The 16936-nt window shown below is 42.5% G+C and overlaps 1 protein-coding gene across 18 annotated transcripts in view; it reads right to left on the bottom strand.

The window, feature by feature from the left end:
* The window catches only part of LOC147378256 (uncharacterized), a 407307-nt gene that overhangs the window by 242213 nt on the left and 148158 nt on the right, over positions 1-16936 (bottom strand). For 17 of the 18 annotated variants that reach the window (XR_015145635.1, XR_015145614.1, XR_015145627.1 and 14 more), the window contains one exon: positions 6066-6189. The gene's annotated coding sequence lies outside the window, so the exon portion shown is untranslated. Of the gene's footprint in view, positions 1-4136; positions 4550-6065; positions 6190-16936 lie in introns of those variants that run through there. The other variant, XR_015145634.1, reaches the window with a different exon arrangement.

Here is a 16936-nt window from a genome sequence, read left to right as displayed (position 1 = left end):
AGGCCTCTGGCTCTCACCTAGAAACCCCAGTTTTTTAGAACAATAACATTCTGTGACATGGACAGCTGTCATCTCATTTTCATTTAAAGTGTGATTAAATATCTTAGGAAAAATACCATTTCTTCACTGATCAGTATTTTATAATCCAACGATTGTTTATTTAAACTTTAAACAGGTCCCTATTCTTCCACTCTCTTACTGCTCAATAAGATTACTATTCCTACATGCTACCAGGTATAAAGTCTAGAGCCTGCCAGGGTTCTTACCACAGTGATGACTAATTATAAATATTGGCTGACATTTGCTTCAAAATACGTTCATATCTGTGTGCCATTTCCACTGGTTCCCTGAACTCTGAGCTTTTCATAAAGAAACAAACAAAAGAAAATATAAAGCTAACATGGCAGATATTTCGATCAGCCCAAAGAAGTGGAAACACAACTTTGAAGAGTAAAGAATTTCCAAACCAAGATTTTAAACCAAGAACATATTCAATTCTACAGTCAACAGCACCTGTGACATTTTGCCTGTCATGCATCACTGTCTAGTCTAGACCATTAACAGGGGGATTTGCAATGGCTTCAGATGGTCCTAAGGAAGAAACCTCACCTGTTTCAGAATTTTGCAGAGGACTGCCTGGGCAGAAACCACATAGCCAAAGCCTAACATAAAAAAGAAGTACTTTATACAAACCAAGATGGAAAAGATGAATAGGTGTATGTTTTTTCCTCTATTTGTATGACTGTTTGAGAACCTAATGAGAACAACATTCAGGCTGTGTGTGGGGGAGGTGTGACCCACACAGTGAGCAGCCTGCTGCCCCAGCACTTTGTAGACTGTACACTCTCCAGGTCAGAACTTGATTTGTGGCTGTGAACCTAGCTCAGCTAGTTGATGGTTGCCTTTCTCACTCTGCCTCTGACCACGTGTGCAAAAATCCTCGGCTTGGATCATATGGGCCGCATTGCCCACGAAGTGGATTGGCCTGCCCCAGAATGGTTTCTCACCTGTGCATAGCTCTGTGAAAACGCTCCAAAAGGCTTCAGCCCTGGGCTGAGTGTTCTATGTGACTTTCAAGCTGTTCTCACCCATCCAGAGAAGTTGCTTGCACACTTCATCTACCTCTGTGTGCAGAGCAAGCTTGGCGAGCTTCCCACAGTCACTCTGAGCCTTTAATACTCAGTTCTTGATCCCTTTTTCCAGACCAGTTGGTGCCCTTATCTGTACTCCCCTTGTGTCCTGTATCCACCTCTATTATTAATATTCAACAGAGTAATATGAGGATAATAGGTGAATATATATTAGGTTGAAGCTGCATCTTAATTATCTTTGTACCTCCAATGGGCAAACTATGACTAGCATCGAATAGGTTCTCAATAAATATGTAGGTAAAGCAGATGTATGTCACTGCTGAAGCTCTCTCCCATCAAAGGAAAGTTCAGAAAGTAAAGCTAGTCCTGCAAGGGCCTGACCAATCCCAGCTAGAGGCTGGCTGGGTGGGAAGACTTTCCTGCCCCCCTGAAGCCCACAGCTGCTACTCTCTAGTCTTGGTAAGCTGCTGGAGTTTTAATAGCTAGTGAGGGGTGCCTGACTCTATTGTAGCATCACTCTGCCAGTCTGACTTTACTTTTCTCTTAATGTTGGAGATAAAGGACATCTGGTCTGATGAGAATAAGCATCAAATGGGACATTAAACAGATTTGCTGTGCAGAGTCTAACTCTGCAACACATGAGACTGTACAAATCATATCTGGTCCTCAACTTACTCATCCTTAAAATGAGCTGGATGCCACTTTTCACCCACTATCATGGCTATAATAAAAAGACAATAATGTGTCAGGGAGGATATGGAGAAATTAGAACCTCCATATAGTGCTGGTGGGAATGTCAGATGGTGCAGCTGCTTTGGAATATAGTGACAGTTCCTCAAAAGTTGAAATGAGAGTCTTCAGCAATTTCATTCCCAGGTACTAACCCAAGAAAAATAAAAACATGTTTCCAGACAAAAACTTATACACAAATGTTCATAGCAGCATTATTCATAATAGCCAAAAAACATAGAAACAACCAATGAATTAACCAATGAATGAATAAATGAAATGTGGTATATCCGTATGATGAAATATTATTCAGAAAAGGGACAAGGTACTGATACATGCTACAATATGGATAAAACTTGAAGACTATGCAAAATGAAAGAAGAAATGGGGACAGTTTCACGAGTACAAGATCTTTGGGTGTGATGAAAACGTTTCATAATTAGAGATGATTACACAACACTGTGGAAACACTAAACACAGTAAAATATACTCTTTAAAATGCTTAGTTTTATGTCATGTGAATTTACCTCAATTAAAAAAAAAAAACCTTTGAGTTGAAGAAGTGTTTTTTTAACCCAGCCTAGATTAATCTTTTATAGAGTCATAAAATATCATTTTTAATACATTTTTAGTGGAAAGGAGGGCCCCCAAAAACTTTCTGCAGCCCTGCTTGGAGTGGAGGCTGACTGTCCCACTAGAAAGGGACCCATCACATAGAAATATGACTGACTGAAACAAAGTATCCTTATTTTAACACCAGGCTGGGATGGCCTTTAGAAACTAAAACAAGTGAAATCAGTAATGATTACTAATTTTTCAGTCAGCCTCTTTTCTTCATTCATCTGGATACTGCTAGACATTCTGCCTACAAAGGAGGCCTCCCCATTTTACAGATATGCAAAGTGAGGCTGCTGAGAGAAGGTACTTGGTTTACCGAAGTCACAGAGCATGGGACAGCAAGAACCAAGGAATCACATCCAAGTTTGTGTGTCTGACTTTTTCTACTATACCATGCGGCCTCCTACAAAGGGGTATTTGGTTCTTACACAAAAGCATCTCAGCTATAGCAAACCCTGAAAGTTGTGCCTTAGCCTGAGCTCAGTATCTGAAAACAGTCACTGTGGGCTTTCCTAAATGTGCATGCACTTAAATGTGGGCAGGACTACCAGGAGGCTCTGCAGACGACCTTGTAGAGACAACAGACCATAAAAAACGTCAGAGATGATAAAGAGGAGCACAAATAGGATCAGAAAAGTCTGTGGATTGTCACTGGGGGCATTTGCTTTCCTTAGCCTGAAACCATCACTGATCAATTTCACTTGTGGACTGACAGCTAATCATTTTCTGATCTCATTAGCTGGTCCAGGGCTTAAGTGTGTTAGTGAGTCTGGGAGGGAAAGTAGGTTTCACTCCAACTAGCAAAGGGGTGGGGAAAACAAGTCTCACACACTTGACTCTCTAGAAAGTTCTGTGCGAATCAGCAAGTTCAAGATTTGCTTGCATAAAGGTCAGTAGCAGGCTTGTAAACCCAACCTAGAGGGCTGCCCTTTGCGAAACAGGTGAAGGAGGGGGTGCTTTTAGACCCAGATACAGGAAGATGACCTTTCGGAATCTATGCCCAATTACCCGGTTAAACAAAAAGAGCCCCAGGCACCTCTCTGGATACCATATTTTATCATCTTTTGGCTGTGGACAGTTTCCAAGAAAGCTGTCCTGTTGAAAAATTGCTGGGTGGTGAGAGAAATCAGCAAAAGGTGCATATTTGTAAACAGAATCTCTAAAATTCATTATTTTTCCCAGAAGGGATTAAGGCCAGCTCCACCGCCACTGGATAAAAATGGCTTTGACAGCTGTGGCTGTCATTTGGATGACAAATGTATTTTTCTTTGCTTCCCAGAGTGCACATCTCTTGACACACTCACGATGAGGCGATGTTAATTGCTAAGCCCCATTGGAAAAAGAGAAGAGCACTAACAACGCACACATTTTAATGAGAGGGTCTGTGCCACCAAGAGGGGTTGGTCTAAACACTTTGCTCAACTGCCTGTTCTCCAAGGAGAGTTTTCTGTCTCATGGAGAATATGGGGAGCAGGGGTGTGATAAGCAAAGACAGTGTGACTGCTGAGCTGCCCAGAGCAGGTTAAGAGTCGTCCTTGAGAACTGTTACTTTTGGGGTTGGGGGGTAGCCTGTTCTCAGGGGAGGCAGCTAGTACAAGAACGAAGCTGGTGTGGAGAAGATGCAGGCAAGCCTGGCAGATATGAATGCAGCAGGGTCTATACTGAATGCTCAACTGCCTTGACCCCACCCCTGTCTTCTTCTAGCCCAGATCCCTGTGGCCCACATTCCGCCCCCAATTCCATGCTGAGTGACTCAGGCCAGGGCCTGGGAAATCCAGAAGGGACCACAGAGATCAGCTGCAGTTGGGGGTGGCAAATACTTGCCCCTGCGCCTCCTCTTTCACCTCCTGTGCCCAGATCAGACATCACTGATTGATCACATTGCTCCATCTTTTTGACCCTAAATGCAATCTCAGAATTCGCTTTAGCTCAGCATTCCAAAAGCCACCAAGAGAGTCAGTCAATACACCAGATAAAACTTGTTTTCCAATTTAAGTTTTGTCTAACTTCATCTGATTTTTTCTATTTTAACACATTTCTTACTTATTTGCTAAAGATTACATAGTACACTAATATTCTTGATTTTTTTTCTTCTGCCCCGGACTCGTCGGCTTAAAAAAAAAAAAAAAACAGCTTTATTGAGATATAATCCACATACCATAAATAAACCACTTTAAAGTGTACAAATCAGTGATTTTTTATTTCTAAGGTTGTGCAACCTTCAACACTGTCTAATTTCAGGACATTTTAAATCACCCCAACAAGACACCCCCCCAAACCCATTAGTAGTCAATCCTCACTCCCCACTTCTCCCTAGTCCCTTGCAACCACTAATCTACTTTCTTTCTCTTGGGATTTGCCTCCTCTGGACATTTCGTTAAATAGAATTAGGCAACATGCAAATTTTCTGTCTTAAAGTTTCATTTTTTTCTGTTATCAATTATTGTTATTATTATCATGATTATTATTATTACTTTTGGCCACAGCTTGAGGGATCTTAGTTCCCCAACCAGAGATCTAACCCTATTCCTCAGCAGTGAAGGTGAGGAGGAGTCTTAACCACTGGACTGCCAGGAAATTCTCTCCTGATTTTGGAAGAAAGCAACACATCACTGTGGCTCCTACAAGTGTCCCAGGCCCCAGGCACTGAGTCTATGGGAGAAACTGGCCCCACCTCCCACCCCCTGGAGCAGGGCCAACCCTGCAGCCACCACACACGCCTCTGCCAGTTTCTGACACCTTCTGGGCAGGTGCCCAAAGGGCCAGGTCCTGAGAGTGAACAAGTGCCAGCCACCACCCCCCCAGGCCCACCACCGTGTCATGCCGGTCCACCCTGCTCCCCACTGCCCTGCTCATGGCACTGACCCAGAAGTTAGATGCAACTCATCCTCGACTCAGCCCACCCTGCGAGGCCCAGAGCTTTGATCCCAGGCCAGGCGTGTCTGCCTGGTCTCTTTCTCACTTACAACCATTCCCTCCAGAGAGTTTCCTTATGCAGAAAGGATGTCCACCATGGGGCTGAATCCCAGGGTGGGCCAGCTTACAAGTAAATGTGCCACCGCTAACAACTCTCTTTGGCTTCCTCTGTCACCAACAGGCCATTCTGGAGGCCCTGCAGAGCCCTGCTTGGACAGCAGGCACAGGAAGCCCAAACTTGTGTCTTTGTCACTTTTCCTGGCTCCTCCTCCCCAGTCTGTTCCCAGAAAACTCCTTCTGTTCCCTGAGCCTCTCCATCTGGAGGGATGGGAAAGGGAGACTGTCAGACCCTCTGAAGGGACTTCCAGAAACTGCGGTGGGGAGACAGACTTTGAGGAGAGGACCACACAATGGAGGCCTCAGGGAATTTACATTTCCTGCGTGTGATTAAGTATCCGACAGGCTGAAGGGAGAGCTGACAGAAGGAGGCCTGGCCAGGAGAGTCTGCAAGGCTCAGGACAGTGCCAAGACCCATTAGCCTGCAGGGGGTGGTGCAGTGGGTGGGGTTCAGGCGACCATCACTCCTGGGTCCTACCCCTCTCTCTGTCCCTCTCCATCTCTGGATCCCTCAACCCTTTCAAAACTTCTAAAAAGAGTCAATCTACAAGTAGTTATCAGATCTCTTGTTCATTCATGCATTTGTTCACCTACCTTTTTCCAAGTTCAGGATGTGCCCTGTGCTAGAGGCCAGAAATGCAGACATGAACCAGGTGTGGCCCTCAGCAACAAGTGGACCGGGGGACACTTCAAGCAGGGAACAGCTCAATAAGGTGACCTGGTGAGAGCATCAAGGGAAGAAGGTTAGTTTTTCCTGAAAGTGGGGCTCAGCATCAGGAAAGGCTTTAAGGAGTGTATTGCTTTGCTAGGGCTTCCATAACAAAATAGCACATTCTAGGGGGCTTAACAGAGAAGGCAATGGCAACCCACTCCAGTACTCTTGCCTGCAAAATCCCATGGACAGAGGAGCCTGGTAGGCTGCAGTCCATGGGGTTGCTAACAGTCAGACACGACTGAGAGACTTCACTTTCACTTTTCACTTTCATGCATTGGAGAAGGAAATGGCAACCCACTCCAGTGTTCTTGCCTGGAGAATCCCGGGGACAGCACAGCCTGGTGGGCTGCTGTCTATGGGGTGGCACAGAGTCGGACACGACTGAAGCAACTTAGCAGCAGCAGCAGCAGCAGGGGGCTTAAACAACAGAAATGTATTTCCTTGCCATTCTGGAGGCTAGAAGTCAAAGATCAAGGTGTAGGCAGGGTTGTTTTCTCCAAAAGCTTCTTTCCCTACCTCGCAAGTGGCCTTTCCTTATGTATACACATCCTCGATATCTCTACGTATATCCAAATATAAGGACACCAGTCAGACTGGGTTAGGGCCCACCCTAAGTTCTCAGTTTAATTTAATCACCCCTTTAAAGATCTTATGTTCAAATACAGTTCCATTCTAAGGCTCCAGAATTTAGAGCTTCAACATAGGAATTCAGAGGAGACACAATTCATCCCATAACTCAGAGGCTGTCTTTGGCTGTGCCTTGAAAGCAGAGCCGGAAATAGCCAGATGCACAGAACAGGGACCTACTCTTGATGTCAAGCTCAGCAGAGCAAAGACCCAGAGAAATTAAACACCTGTCTCCTTTGGGGAGTGGCAAGAGTTCTGATAAGTGGAAACACAGGACAGAGGTCAGAAGAAAATGCCACAGCATTCAGGAGGGCTGTGTGTTTCCTGGCAGTTGTGCACATGCCAGTGGATAATGGCTTAGAGTTCAGATTCTGAGAGTCCTCATGTGTAGACTGACTGCACACAAAATCTTATTTATTGAGATTAAATCTTATTCATTAAGATTAAATAAAATAAAGTTCATTAAATACCTAGTGTTTAGAACAGACATTTAGCACTCTTAGATGGGGTGCTTTCCTTCCCCACTTCTGTATTTCTTTACACCTTTCGGTGACCATACATTAGTTTTAAACTGAAAACATCAGCTTATAAAATAGTAGAGGCAGCAAGCGCTGAGGAATTTAGAAGGGTGAGAAAATCCATTCCATGCTGCTGTCTAATCATCAAGAATTTACTGGGTTTAGTTCTCTGCTCGGAAGGGGACAAAAATCTAAGGCAGGCTCCTGCTGCAGTGGAGTTGACAGCTCATTTGGGAATGTTCCTCAGAAGATGAGCCCACCCCCAGGAGGCTGGCAGGGGTGATGCAATTGTAATCACAGCCCTCGATCCTCTAACCCCCAGGAGGCACAGTACTCAGAACTGGTAGCTGAATCAAAGCACGAGGGACAGAAATGACTTAAAAGACCTCCCAGAAAGTGGCTGACAGCCAGAAGCTCTCTTGGAAAGGGCTCAGAGCTCACCTTCAGATTTTCTTGAAATTGTAACTGAACAAAAGCTTGGAAAATCTGAGTGTGCCGGTCTCTGAGAGGGATGTGGATGGAGCTGTGAGCTTGGAGCCAGAGGATCAAACCCGAGTTCTGGCTCTGCCTTTTCTAAGCTGGCAACTCTGGTGGAATCCCTGGTCAATGAATCTCTCTGAGGGATTGATTCCTTCATCTCTGAAATCAAGAGCAGGTTACGATCCACTTCCATCTGCCTTACTATCAAATAGGGCAATGGAAGAGAACACGCTCTGAGACCCCAAAGTTCTACACACCCTTAGCGGTCCTCCAGAAGGGCAAGGCCCTTGGGCTTCCCAGGGTGGAAGTGCAAAGACATCTCCCTAGTCCCAGCGTGAGTGTACGTGGAAAGTGTCCAGTTGCTGGTGGGAACAGACTGCCTGAACTCTCCGGCTGGGTTCTGTGTGTTGTCAGTACTGCCCAGGTCATTCCACTGTGAGACCAGAGTTGAGAAGCACAGCTTATAGGCCAAACTGACCAGGCTGCTTGACTCCTTCACCAAAACACACTTCCTTCCACAGTTGCCATGGTAGAGGAATATCTCTCTTCCCAAAACACTTTCTCAACAGTCAAAGCCTTCCACTTAATCACAAGGGCTCTGGGTCTCAAAATCTAGTGTGTGCAAGACACACCAGAGATACTTGTCCAAGAGGAAGAGGCCTGGGCTTAGGCCTAACCCTAACCACCCCCAACCACTCCTACAGAGATTCTGATTCAGTCAGTCCGAGAAGTAGCTCAGGAAATCTCCATTTAATCACATATAGTATAAACACATGTTTGCCAACAAGGGTCCATCTAGTCAAGGCTATGGTTTTTCCAGTAGTCATGTAGGGATGTGAGAGTAGGACTATAAAGAAAGCTGAGCACCAAAGGATTGATGCTTTTGAACTGTGGTGTTGGAGAAGACTCTCGAGAGTCCCTTGGTCTGCAAGGAGATCCAACCAGTCCATCCTAAAGGAAATTAGTCCTGAATATGCACTGGAAGGACCGATGTTGAAGCTGAAACTCCAGTACTTTGGCCACCTGATGTGAAGAGCTGACTCATTTGAAAAGACCCTGATGCCGGGAAAGATTAAAGGTGGGAGGAGAAGGGGACGACAGAGGATGAGATGGTTGGATGGCATCACCAACTCAATGGACATGAGTTTGAGTAAACTCCGGGAGTTGGTGATGGACAAGGAGGCCTGGTGTACTGCAGTCCATGGGGTCACAAAGAGTCAGACCGAGCTGAGTGACTGAACTGAACTGAGTGTAACGAGAATTCATTGGACTCAAAAGAGAAAAAAACAAACTCAGGGAGGAGCCAAGATGGCGGAGGAGTAGGACGGGGAGAACACTTTCTCCCCCACAAATTCATCAAAAGAGCATTTAAAAGCCGAGTAAATTCCACAAACAACTTCTGAATGCCGGCAGAGGACATCAGGCACCCAGAAAAGCAACCCAAGTCTTACAAAGGAGGTAGGAAAAAATATAAAAGACAAAAAAAGAGACAAAAGAGGGAGGGACGGAGTTCCGTCCCGGGAAGGGAGTCTTAAAAAGAGAGAAGTTTCCAAACATCGGGAAACCTTCTCACTGCCGAATCTGTGCTGAACTTTGGAAGCACAGAGGGCAACATAACAGGGAGGGAAAATAAATAAACAATTAAAACTCACAGATTGCGAGCCCTACGGTAACTCCCCCAGCGGAGAAGCAGCACAGACGCCTGCACACGCCATTAGCAAGCTGGGGCTGGGCAGGGAGGCGCATCGCCGGCTGCATCGCTTAGAGTAAGGACCTGGCCTGAAAACACTGAGCACTATCCGAGCGAAATAATCTGGGCTAGCAAACCAGACTGTGGGATATCTATCACGCGAAAAGCCAGCCCTAACCTAAGACACCGCCAGGCCCATGCATGGAACAAAGGACTGAACAGAGATAGATGGCTGCAGACCTTCCCCCTCCGGTGACACACAGCCAGAGCCGGAAGGGGGCAATCACAGCCCCAGAGAGACATTATCTATAAAACTGTAAGCAGGCTTCTTTGCTAACTAAAACTTCTTGGGGGTCTGGACGGTCAACATCTCCCTGAGAAGGTGCGCCGGTTGTACACCTAGATAACCGAGCAGCGGGGAGGCGATAAGTTGCAGCAATCGCGCTCACTAAACACCTCATCACCTGAGCTGCTCGGACCTGGGAAGGGCACAAAACGCAGGCCCAACTGTGTCTGCGCCTCTGGGGACTGCCCGAGTGCCTGAACCTGAGCAGCTTGGACCTGGGAGGTGCAGGCAGCCCAGGGCCGGCCACGGATAGTTCCCGGCGGAACAATCTAGAGCCTGAGTAGTGTGGGCAGGAAGGCTACACGCGCCGTGAGCGGGGGCAGACCCAGTGTGGCTGAGGCACTGCGAGCACGCGCCAGTGTTACCTGTTTGCAGCATCCCTCCCTCCCTCCCCACAGCGCGACTGAACAAGTGAGCCTAAAAAGAAAAAAAAAAAAGTTTCCTCCACCGTCCCCTTTGTGTCAGGGTGGAAACCAGACACTGAAGAGCCCAGCAAACAGAAGAAGCTATAACAGAGGGAACCGCCTTGGAAGCTACAGGCAATAGATTAAAACCCTGTGGTTAGTACCGGCTACATAGGAAGGGACCTATAGGTCTTGAGAAATACAAGTCGGACCAAGGAACTAGCCGAAAATGAGCTGAACCCACAATACTCACAACAAAACCAGAGAAAGTCCTCGATATATTTTTGCTATTTTTACGATAATTCTTTCTTTTTTTTTTCTAATTTTATTTTATTTTTAAACTTTACATAATTGTATTAGTTTTGCCAAATATTAAAATGAATCCGCCACAGGTTTACATGTGTTCCCCATCCTGAACCCTCCTCTCTCCTCCCTCCCCATACCATCCCTCTGGGTCGTCCCAGTGCACTAGCCCCAAGCATCCAGTATCGTGCATCGAACCTGGACTGGCAGCTCGTTTCTTACATGATATTTTACATGTTTCAATGCCATTCTCCCAAATCTTCCCACCCTTTCCCTCTCCCACAGAGTCCATAAGACTGTTCTATACATCAGTGTCTCTTTTGCTGTCTCGTATACAGGATTATTGTTACCATCTTTCTAAATTCCATATATATGCGTTAGTATACTGTATTTATGTTTTTCCTTCTGGCTTACTTCACTCTGTATAATAGGCTCCAGTTTCATCCACCTCATTAGAACTGATTCAAATGTATTCTTTTTAATGGCTGAGTAATACTCCATTGTGTATATGTACCACTGCTTTCTTATCCATTCATCTGCTGATGGACATCTAGGTTGCTTCCATGTCCTGGCTATTATAAACAGTGCTGCGATGAACATTGGGGTACACGTGTCTCTTTCCCTTCTGGTTTCCTCAGTGTGTATGCCCAGCAGTGGAATTGCTGGATCATAAGGCAGTTCTATTTCCAGTTTTTAAGGAATCTCCACACTGTTCTCCATAGTGGCTATACTAGTTTGCATTCCCACCAACAGTGTAAGAGGGTTCCCTTTTCTCCACACCCTCTCCAGCATTTATTATTTGTAGCCTTTTGGATCGCAGCCATTCTGACTGGTGTGAAATGGTACCTCATAGTGGTTTTGATTTGCATTTCTCTGATAATGAGTGATGTTGAGCATCTTTTCATGTGTTTGTTAGCCCTCTGTATGTCTTCTTTGGAGAAATGTCTATTTAGTTCTTTGGCCCATTTTTTGATTGGGTCATTTATTTTTCTGGAGTTGAGCTGTAGGAGTTGCTTGTATATTTTTGAGATTAGTTGTTTGTCGGTTGCTTCATTTGCTATTATTTTCTCCCATTCTGAAGGCTGCCTTTTCACCTTGCTAATAGTTTCCTTTGATGTGTAGAAGCTTTTAAGGTTAATTAGGTCCCATTTGTTGATTTTTGCTTTTATTTCCAATATTCTGGGAGGTGGGTCATAGAGGATCCTGCTGTGATGTATGTCGGAGAGTGTTTTGCCTATGTTCTCCTCTAGGAGTTATATAGTTTCTGGTCTTACGTTTAGATCTTTGATCCATTTTGAGTTTATTTTTGTGTATGGTGTTAGAAAGTGGTCTAGTTTCATTCTTTTACAAGTGGTTGACCAGATTTCCCAGCACCACTTGTTAAAGAGATTGTCTTTAATCCATTGTATATTCTTGCCTCCTTTGTCAAAGATAAGGTGTCCATATGTGCGTGGATTTATCTCTGGGCTTTCTATTTTGTTCCATTGATCTATATTTCTGTCTTTGTGCCAGTACCATACTGTCTTGATAACTGTGGCTTTGTAGTAGAGCCTGAAGTCAGGTAGGTTGATTCCTCCAGTTCCATTCTTCTTTCTCAAGGTCGCTTTGGCTATTCGAGGTTTTTTGTATTTCCTCATTCTTTCTTTCTTTTTTTTTTTTTTTTTAATTTTTAAAAAAAAATTTAAGTCCTCTATTATTCCTTTAATTTTCACTTTTATAACCTATTACTTTGCAAAAAAGAAGAGACCCTATTTTTTTTTCTTCAGCAAACTTCACATATATATTTTTTATAATTTTTTGACCTTTTTTTTTTCTTCTTTTCTTTAACATTGTATTTTTGAAATTCCAAACTCTACTCTAGATTTTTAATTTTAGCTTTTTGGTATTTGTTATCAATTTTGTACCTATAGATTTTTTATAATTTCTGTGACTTTTTTTTTTCTCTGTTCCTTTCTCTTCTTCTTTTATATAACATTGTATATCTGAAATTCCAAACTCTACTCTAGATTTATAATTTATGCTTTTTGGTATTTGATATCAATTTTGTACCTGTATTTTCTTTATAATTTTTGCGACATTGTTTTTGTTTTTTTCTCTCTTTCTTTTTCTTCTTCTTTTTTTTAACATTGTATTTTTGAAATTCCAAACTCTACTCTAGATTTTTAACTTTTGCTTTTTGGTATTAGTTATCAATTTTGTACCTATATTTTCTTTATAATTTTCGCGACTTTGTTTGTTTTTGTTTGTTCGTTTTTTCTCTCTTTCTTTTCCTTCTTCTTTTCTTTAACATCGTATTTTTAAAATTCCAAACTCTACTCTAGACTTTTAATTTTTGCTTTTATGTATTTGTTACCAATTTTGTACCTTTAAGAACCCAGTCTTCAGTACTCATTTTTCACTAGGGAACGAGATTACTGGCTTAACTGCTCTCTCTCCCTTTGGACTCTCCTTTTTCTCCACCAGGTCGCCTGTGTCTCCTCCCTAACCCCTCTCTACTCTACCCAACTCTGTGAATTTCTGTGTGTTCCAGACGGTGGAGAACACTTAGGGAACTGATTACTGGCTGGATCTGTCTCCCTCCTTTTCATTCCCCCCTTTTATCCTTCTGTCCACCTCTGTCTCCTTCCTCCGTCTTCTCTTCTCTGTATAACTCCGTGAACATCTCTGAGCGGTCCAGTTGTGGAGTGCACATAAGGAAGTGATTATTGGCTAGCTCACTCTCTCCACTATTGATTCCACCTCATCTCATTCGGGTCACCTCTAACTCCTTCCTCCCTCTTCTCTTCATGTAATGCTGTGAACCTCTCTGGGTGACCCTCATGGTAGAGAAACTTTTCATCTTTAACGTAGATGTTTTATCAATGGTGCTGTATAGAAGGAGAAGTTTTTAAACTACTGTAAAAATAAGACCAGTAACTGGAAGCAGGAGGCTTAAATCCAAACCCTGACTCCAGGGAACTCCTGACTCCAGGGAACATTAATTGACAGGAGCTCATCAAACACCTCCATACCGACACTGAAACCAAGCACCACACAAGGGCCAACAAGTTCCAGGGCAAGACATACCAAGCAAATTCTCCAGCAACAAAGGAACACAGCCCTGAGCTTCAAGATACAGGCTGCCCAAAGTCACCCCAAAACCATAGACATCTCATAACTCATTACTGGACATTTCATTGAACTCCAGAGAGAAGAAATACAGCTCCACCCACCAGAACACCGACACAAGCTTCCCTAACCAGGAAACCTTGACAAGCCACCTGTACAAACCCACACACAGTGAGGAAATGCCACAATAAAGAGAACTCCACAAACTGCCAGAATACAGAAAGGACATCCCAAAATCAACAATTTAAACAAGTTGAAGAGACAGAGGAATACCCAGCAGAGAAAGGAACAGGATAAATGCCCACCAAACCAAACAAAAGAGGAAGAGATAGGGAATCTACCTGATAAAGAATTCCGAATAATGATAGTGAAATTGATCCAAAATCTTGAAATCAAAATGGAATCACAGATAAATAGCCTGGAGACAAGGATTGAGAAGATGCAAGAAAGGTTTAACAAGGACCTAGAAGAAATAAAAAAGAGTCAATATATAATGAATAATGCAATAAATGAAATTAAAAACACTCTGGAGGCAACAAATAGAATAACAGAGGCAGAAGATAGGATTAGTGAATTAGAAGATAGAATGGCAGAAATAAATGATTCAGAGAGGATAAAAGAAAAACGAATTAAAAGAAATGAGGACAATCTCAGAGACCTCCAGGACAATATTAAACGCTACAACATTCGAATCATAGGGGTCCCAGAAGAAGAAGACAAAAAGAAAGACCATGAGAAAATACTTGAGAAGATAATAGTTGAAAACTTCCCTAAAATGGGGAAGGAAATAATCACCCAAGTCCAAGAAACCCAGAGAGTCCCAAACAGGATAAACCCAAGGCGAAACACCCCAAGACACATATTAATCAAATTAACAAAGATCAAACACAAAGAACAAATATTAAAAGCAGCAAGGGAAAAACAACAAATAACACACAAGGGAATTCCCATAAGGATAACAGCTGATCTTTCAATAGAAACTCTTCAAGCCAGGAGGGAATGGCAAGACATACTTAAAATGATGAAAGAAAATAACCTACAGCCCAGATTATTGTAGCCAGCAAGGATCTCATTCAAGTATGAAGAAGAAATCAAAAGCTTTTCAGACAAGCAAAAGCTGAGAGAATTCTGCACCACCAAACCAGCTCTCCAACAAATACTAAAGGATATTCTCTAGACAGGAAACACAAAAATGGTGTATAAATTTGAACCCAAAACAATAAAGTAAATGGCAATGGGATCATACTTATCAGTAATTACCTTAAATGTAAATGGGTTGAATGCCCCAACCAAAAGACAAAGACTGGCTGAATGGATACAAAAACAAGACCCCTACATATGTTGTCTACAAGAGACCCACCTCAAAACAGGGGACACATACAGACTGAAAGTAAAGGGCTGGAAAAAGATTTTCCATGCAAATAGGGACCAAAAGAAAGCAGGAGTAGCAATACTCATATCAGATAAAATAGACTTTAAAACAAAGGCTGTGAAAAGAGACAAAGATGGTCACTACATAATGATCAAAGGATCAATCCAAGAAGAAGATATAACAATTATAAATATATATGTACCCAACACAGGAGCACCACAGTATGTAATACAAATGCTAACAAGTATGAAAGGAGAAATTAACAATAACACAATAATAGTGGGAGACTTTAATACCCCACTCACACCTATGGATAGATCAACTAAACAGAAAATTAACAAGGAAACACAAACTTTAAATGATACAATAGACCAGTTAGACCTAATTGATATCTATAGGACATTTCATCCCAAAACAATGAATTTCACCTTTTTCTCAGGTGCACATGGAACCTTCTCCAGGATAGATCACATCCTGGGCCATAAATCTAGCCTTGGTAAATTCAAAAAAATAGAAATCAGTCCAAGCATCTTTTCTGACCACAAGGCAGTAAGATTAGATCTCAATTACAGGAGAAAAACTACTAAAAATTCCAACATATGGAGGCTGAACAACACACTGCTGAATAACCAACAAATCACAGAAGAAATCAAAAAAGAAATCAAAATTTGCATAGAAATGAATGAAAATGAAAACACAACAACCCAAAACCTGTGCGACACTGTAAAAGCAGTCCTAAGGGGAAAGTTCATAGCAATACAGGCACACCTCAAGAAACAAGAAAAAAGTCAAATAAATAACCTAACTCTACACCTAAAGCAACTAGAAAAGGAAGAAATGAAGAACCCCAAGGTTAGTAGAAGGAAAGAAATCTTAAAAATTAGGGCAGAAATAAATGCAAAAGAAACAAAAGAGACCATAGCAAAAATCAACAAAGCCAAAAGCTGGTTCTTTGAAAGGATAAATAAAATTGACAAACCATTAGCCAGACTCATCAAGAAACAAAGGGAGAAAAATCAAATCAATAAAATTAGAAATGAAAATGGAGAGATCACAACAGACAACACAGAAATACAAAGGATCATAAGAGACTACTATCAACAATTATATGCCAATAAAATGGACAACGTGGAAGAAATGGACAAATTCTTAGAAAAGTACAACTTTCCAAAACTGGACCAGGAAGAAATAGAAAATCTTAACAGACCCATCACAAGCACGGAAATTAAAACTGTAATCAAAAATCTTCCAGCAAACAAAAGCCCAGGTCCAGACGGCTTCACAGCTGAATTCTACCAAAAATTTAGAGAAGAGTTAACACCTATCCTGCTCAAACTCTTCCAGAAAATTGCAGAGGAAGGTAAACTTCCAAACTCATTCTATGAGGCCACCATCACCCTAATACCAAAACCTGACAAAGATCCCACAAAAAAAAAGAAAACTACAGGCTAATATCACTGATGAACATAGATGCAAAAATTCTTAACAAAATTCTAGCAATCAGAATCCAACAACACATTAAAAAGATCATACACCATGACCAAGTGGGCTTTATCCCAGGGATGCAAGGATTCTTCAATATCCGCAAATCAATCAATGTAATACACCACATTAACAAATTGAAAAATAAAAACCATATGATTATCTCAATAGATGCAGAGAAAGCCTTTGACAAAATTCAACATTCATTTATGATAAAAACCCTCCAGAAAGCAGGAATAGAAGGAACATACCTCAACATAATAAAAGCTATATATGACAAACCCACAGCAAACATTATCCTCAATGGTGAAAAATTGAAAGCATTTCCTCTAAAGTCAGGAACAAGACAAGGGTGCCCACTTTCACCATTACTATTCAACATAGTTTTGGAAGTTTTGGCCACAGCAATCAGAGCAGAAA

The sequence above is a fragment of the Bos grunniens genome, chromosome 2 (genome assembly GCF_055505025.1).
Source record: "Bos grunniens cultivar Pamir isolate PY7600 chromosome 2, Bosgru_T2T1.0, whole genome shotgun sequence".
Classification (NCBI taxonomy): Eukaryota; Metazoa; Chordata; class Mammalia; order Artiodactyla; family Bovidae; genus Bos; species Bos grunniens.
The sequence above is the reverse complement of the archived record's forward strand: the minus strand, read 5'-3'. Positions and strand labels throughout refer to the sequence as shown.